This window comes from Bos indicus, chromosome 2 (genome assembly GCF_029378745.1).
Source record: "Bos indicus isolate NIAB-ARS_2022 breed Sahiwal x Tharparkar chromosome 2, NIAB-ARS_B.indTharparkar_mat_pri_1.0, whole genome shotgun sequence".
Taxonomy (NCBI): Eukaryota; Metazoa; Chordata; class Mammalia; order Artiodactyla; family Bovidae; genus Bos; species Bos indicus.
In genome coordinates, this window is record NC_091761.1 from 5576136 (window position 1) to 5582368 (window position 6233).

At 43.8% G+C, this 6233-nt stretch overlaps 1 protein-coding gene across 4 annotated transcripts in view; it reads right to left on the bottom strand.

The window, feature by feature from the left end:
• NAB1 (NGFI-A binding protein 1) overlaps positions 1–3687 on the bottom strand; it is a 49283-nt gene extending 45596 nt beyond the window's left edge. For all 4 annotated transcript variants that reach the window (XM_019969357.2, XM_019969375.2, XM_019969349.2 and 1 more), the window contains exon 1: positions 3556–3687. The gene's annotated coding sequence lies outside the window, so the exon portion shown is untranslated. The remainder of the gene's footprint in view (positions 1–3555) is intronic.
• Positions 3688–6233: the final 2546 nt, after the last annotated feature.

A 6233-nucleotide genomic window follows, 5' to 3' on the forward strand; every position in this document is an offset into this window, starting at 1 on the left:
TCCTATGTATGTGTTTCAAGTATCAAATGATTTAACCAGGCATATTTATTGTTAAACATTCAGGAATATATCTTAAGGCAAGATATTTTTGAGAAACCAACATAATACTGTAAAGCAATTATCCTCCAGTTAAAAATAAATATTTTTTTTAAAGCCAAAAAAAAAAGAGAGGTATTTTTGGATCTTATTACTGTAATATCTATGAATTAAACATATATCTTCTAATACATTAACAATAATTTAGCAAACTTAAAATGTTCTCGCCTACTGATTTTTTTCTGAATTCTGAATGAAGCTGGAAAAAATTTCATATAAATCTCTTAAAATTTTAATTATTCAAGGTGTAAGCTTAAATTTATCAGTATTAGGAAAATCAGATTTTTTGCAATTAAATAGTAAGTATGCATTAACTGTGATAATAACAGGTAAACACTAGTATTTCATATAATGACTGGAAATTCTTCAATCAACGAACAATCAAGTTAGTCACCAAACATTAAGTGCCTTCTGAGCATGTGGTGTGCACACAGTACATATAAAATTTTATTTATTTCAGAAATTCCTCTTTAAAAATTATTAAATCAACATGTACTACAAATTAAGATGCAACTCTCTAAATACAATATATTGATAAATAACAAACTATTTGAAAGCTTAATGGTATATTTTAGCTGTGAGAATTCTGACAAGGATTACTATTTTTTCCCCAACATCAACTTCCCACTTGTTTCATATTTAAGAGAATATATTCTACTATTGCACTAGTTATTGAAAATGTCAGATCAAAAGGCAAATTTGCATTTAATATAAGAACTGTACTACTCTTCATTCTACTAAAAGGAATGAACGAAACAGTTAAAACTAAATCCAAAGCACAGGGGCTAGGAACCTTATATTAAGCTTAAGTGGGCATTATTTATTCCTTATTATTTTTAATAAACTTTATGCAATATGCATACAAAGACGATTATACTAAGGAAGATCTTAACCTGTTCAAAAAGTATTATAAAATGGTCATTTCCATGGAAGTAACATAAAATGTATCATACTTCTGTGGTATCCAGAATATGCTTCACATTTAAGGGTAAATTTTACAAAGCTTTTATTCCTAATAATGTACATGCACAGCACCAACAAAAACAATTAGACTTATAATGGACCAGACGAAGCCCAGAGTCTAGGTTAACAGACACAAAAACCTGACATACTTCTGTTGCCATGCAACCATTTTTTACTTTAAATATTTAACGTTCATGCAATAAATTCTTCAAAGGTCTCTGCCACTTTGTCATACATTATAATTTTTTCTTTCAAAACAGCCATGGTACAAATCCCCAAAATCTTTAATAATAAGCCAATATGCTCTTAAAATGTGATTAAAAGAAAATACCTAATGCTTTAACTGATTCTCCAAATAACAAGGAGAATGGAAATATATTAATTTTCTAAAGGGCAATGGATTTTACTAGTCAACAAAAAAGGAAAATTTTTCATTAATTTAACCGAGATTATTTAATTTTGTTAATTCTCAAACAAGGAAAGATATATCCACTGGATATAGCAAATTACTTATTAGCTATATAAGCTCACTAAATTTCCTTGTATCGGCTACAGTATTCCTAAGGATTTCTGTCATGTTCGCTACATCCATAATTAGCAGTAAGAATGAAATCAAAATCTACAATGCCTCAATGTTTTTTTTATTATCAGATTTACTCACACATAATAGGAAATCACCAGAGCCAAGGAAAACAAAATTTTCCTAATACCAGGCTGACATATTAACTTTTGTGCAAGCTGCTAAAAATAATAAAATTAAAACGAGAAACCTTCCAATGGTTCTTTGGTATTTTCTTTCATGACCTGATTTCCCAATAACTAATACCCAAACAGAAATAAAGTAGGCTGACCTTGCAGATATATATAAACTCTCAAGAGAATCCTGCTGCTCAGTCACTCAGTCGTGTCCAACTCTTTGTGACCCCGGGGACTGTAGCCACCAGGCTTCTCTGTCCGTGGGATTCTCGAGGCAAGAATACTGGAGTGGATTGCCATTTCCTTCTCCAAAGAGAATCCTAACATGCACAATAATACCTACAAGGAGAATATAGTTCTTAAAACTTAACGAAAATACAGTATTAAATGTTTCAAGTACTGGAAAATGGAGGAAAAAGGATACCCCTGAATCTAAAGAGACACTTTTACTGGCCCTTAGGCTGGACTAGAAGCAGCTTTTTAAGGTCTTCTGGAAAACATCAGCTCCCATCCAAAATAGAGAAAGTAAATCCTATGCATCTTTTCTCCCACTACTCCTTCTTAAAACCCACACATAAATTCCGACATGTCATAATCTGGTATGGTTTACAGGGAAATTTTTCAAAAAAGTGAAAATCTAAGAAGGTATTTCATTGTGTGCACACTTCTCCAACAAAACAGCCTAGCATTTCCTACGTGACTAATCTTTTTAAAATTCTATTTCACTGTTCCTATGCAATCTAATATTATCTATTAAAACTGCCAAAATATTTTTAAATAAGATCTGAGTATTTCCCTCTCAGCTCTGATCTTTGCACTCCTTAAGTTTGCAGACATGTCACTGGCAAACCAATTGGTAGTGACAGGTTACTCCAAACCAACTCTTTCTGGGGGAAATTTTAAATTGACAGCTACCCCCAAATTTTCCCTGCCTCCCGAATCTCTCTGAGTGAGGTATTAAGTATATGCAAGTCAAGGATTTCTCCTGATCACCTGCTGCAAAACTTGGTCTGCAGAACCTCTAAATGCATATTCCAATTCAATTATCCTTTCGCCCAAGATCTTACAAAACTTAGGCTCACTCGGAAGTGTCCTTTCACATCTGAGCCTTGTGAACCGCGAAGTTGCAGTCCCAAAGCATTTGACTGCCCTCGCAACGTTTCTCCATAAATAAGGTCACAGACTTCTGCATCCAAGGCTTGTATGTCCCACATGTGTTGGCAAATTCCATACTCGGCCTTAGCGAGCACAAATGAGTCTCTCGCTTCCATCTCACCTCGGTGCCAAGTTTCTGTAAGCCACTTTAAAGCAAAACTCTCCTTCCGCTTTTAAAAAGAAAACGACTACATTCCGAAAGAGAGGATACTCAGGACGAAAATTACGACTCTAAAGTAAACAAACCAACAAAAAGACTCTGCCTCTGCGGAAAGAGGCTGCAAAACTCCGGGGCCGGCGCGCGCTCCCACCGCGCACAACCCACGAGCGCTCAGCGCCGCGCGCGACGGCCACAGCCGGGTCAGAAAAGTGGACGCCGCACCCCGGGCTTTCTGGGAGCGGAACGCACAGGTCGGCCCCGCGGCCCGGCTCGCCCTCTTCTCGCTGCCCCTGCGCACCGATTCTCTCCGGGAATCGTCCACAAGAGCCCGAGTCCGCCCTCTCCTTCCGGCAGCGGCCGCGCCGAGCCCGCGGCCCTGGACGCCCGCCCCACCAAGTGCCGGCGCAGCCCGGAGAATCCGCCGCCCCAAGTTCGCCCGAGCACTGAGGCATTTGGCACTTGGCGGACAGCGAGTCGGTACGTACTCGGCCAGCTGCTGCAGCGGTCTTGGCGCGCTCTCCCCAGAGGACACCTCAGCCCCAACTCCGAAGTGACGGCCCCCGGCTCGGTCTCCTCGGTCGGCTGCGGCGGCCGGGACGCCCCCGCTCCCATCGAGGTGGGGGGAAGGGAAGGTGGTGGGCGCGCTCTCCCTACTCCCCCCCTCCAGCTCGGGCCCGCGGCTCCTTCCCGCCCGCCAGCCCCGACGGCACTCGCTCGGCCGCGGTGGCGGCGGCGGCGGCTCCTCCCGACTCGGGCGCGCGGGCGGCTGAGGCGGCGGCGCCTCCCCCGCTGCGCCCTCCCCCCTACTCCCCTCCCCGCCCCGCCCCTCCCCTCGCGCGCGGCACCCCCCTTCCCCCGCCCGCCTCCGCCGCCTCCACCCCCCGCGCGCTGTCACGCTGGGAGATTCCGCTCTTGCTACATGCGCCGCTCCGGCTCCCGCCCCCGCGCGGCCGAGTGACGCAGATCCCGGCGTGGGCCGCCGCGGAGCGGGGGCGGGGGCGGCGGCCGCCGGGGCCGGGGCTCGGCCTCTTCCCGCCGCCCCCGCCCCACGGAACCCGGAGGGCGGCCCATTCACGCGGCAGCTGGGAGGAACCAAACGGGCGCCTGGGAGGGGGCGGCTCCCGCGAGCCCGGCGGGGATAAGGGGCGGGAAGGAAGAAGGCGGGGGTGGCGGGCAGGAGAGAGGGGAGGCTTGCCAGCTGCCGGGTGAACTGGGAAGGTTTGCAATTAAAAAAAAAAAATTGTTTAATGTGTGAGGTTCCCAATATAGTATTTCAAAGAGCACACCCCGCCAAATCCAACATCCCCCGGGAGGCTGACTTTAAAAAAAATAGCACGCTTGTCCCACCGATCTGGGCGCCTGGCTCGCCCCGCCCCCGCCGGCCCGAGGCCGGGAGCCAGGTGCCGCCCCCACCCCCACCCCCGGGTCGGCCGGCCCCCGGGTCCTGCGGGAAGTTGGCTGCGGCCGCGAAGCCGGGGGCGAGGGGGGGGAGGGCTGGCAGGTGCGCGGGGCTGGAAGAGAAACTGGCAGTCCTTGTGAATCTCTGCTTCGCCCATCTTGCCCCCTCCCCACCACCCCTCTGGCATAGGAAGGTGGGAAGGAATGGGAACCCACGATTCCGAAGTGCGGCTTTGACAACTGTCTGGCTTGCTGGGTAACTTCATTCCAACCTTGTCAACTCTCCTGAAAACCTGCCTGTTATTTCACTGGTTAATATTTTCTATTTCCATGGTGTAAAAATCCGACGGCGCTAGAACAGCCCTGGGATGTGTTAAAATTGAGCTCCCAGGGCACGCTGTAGAATTTTTTAATTTGGTTTGCGTGAACTTTTTCTAACCAAAGAAAAGTATTAAAACACCTCCAAAAATGTACTTAAACTATTGCCAGAAAATTCGGAAATTTGTTTTAGAATCTATTTTTCCTTTCTTTGCAAAAATGGGACAAGGGAAGAATTCCTTGAATTTTAGGATTGTGTTCTTGAAGGCTAGAGAGCGTTTAGTAAATATAAAACGACTGCAAATACAGGTAAAATTACGTTTTAATGTTCATATACAAACTCGGTTTTATAGGAGGCCATTCCCACATCCTGGCTGGCCTCCCAGAGTGTGCCTACTTTGCTGATGGCTATACAAGGCATTCTTTGAGATGGGAAATTCTTCATACCACATCTTTATGTTGCAGCAATGGATGGGCTGATAACATTGAAAGAAAAAGACCTTATTAAAGTACTGAACCTTTTTCTTTTTGCAAAAGCATGTTATAGGAAAGAGTAATGTCACAATGTAATATATATAATTAAATCTCCTGTATTAGTGGAAGGTTCTGTCAGGAATAGTTGTGTTACTGTATCATATGAATAAGCATGCTTCCTTGAATTTTTCTTCAATTGAAGAATCACTACTGTAAGTGTGTCTTAGCCTCATTGTCTCAGATTTGCAATTTTGGACCCTGTTCTAAAGAGAAAGTTAACATGGGTTGTAATAAAAACAACTTCTTGGAAAGATACAGGTAAAGATATAGGTTAAATTTGTTCAGTTTTCAAATGAACAAATGAAATCTGCATGATTATTTTCTTCCAGTTCCTCTCTGGAATCTTGATGTTTTGCACACATTACTGGTTCTGAACAGCTAGAGAAAAATTACTTACGTAAAGGTGTACAATCAGTGATTCATCAGTCATGAAATGAGTTGTCTTACCTGAACTATTGAGCCTCCCAGTAGAATTGTTTCCAGAGTTGGAAGAAATGACATGAAATCCTCTTCCCAAACTTGTATCTCTGGCCAGCATAGAATACAGTGCTGAAAAGGAAATGTGTCAGGGCAGATACATTTTCTTCTGCCTTTTAACTGGTTATTTCTACAGTTAAACATGGAAGTCTCTCCTTGTTTGTTTTCTGAGCACATTTAGATAGTATGTTCTTCCCACATTAAGAATGGCATTTTTGGCCCACTTTGCATTGCTTTAAACACCCATGATGCTGAGGGAAATGGTGGGAGGAAGGAAAATGAAGAAAAGAAAATATTTTAAGCTTTTAGCATCCAATTCTGTATGTCTGTATGACAACACTGTAGTTAATATGGCTGTTCAAAAAGAGAGTTGAGACATTCACCTGTATCTGAGACAACTCCGGTAAAGAAGCATTGATTCTAAATAAATTCACCT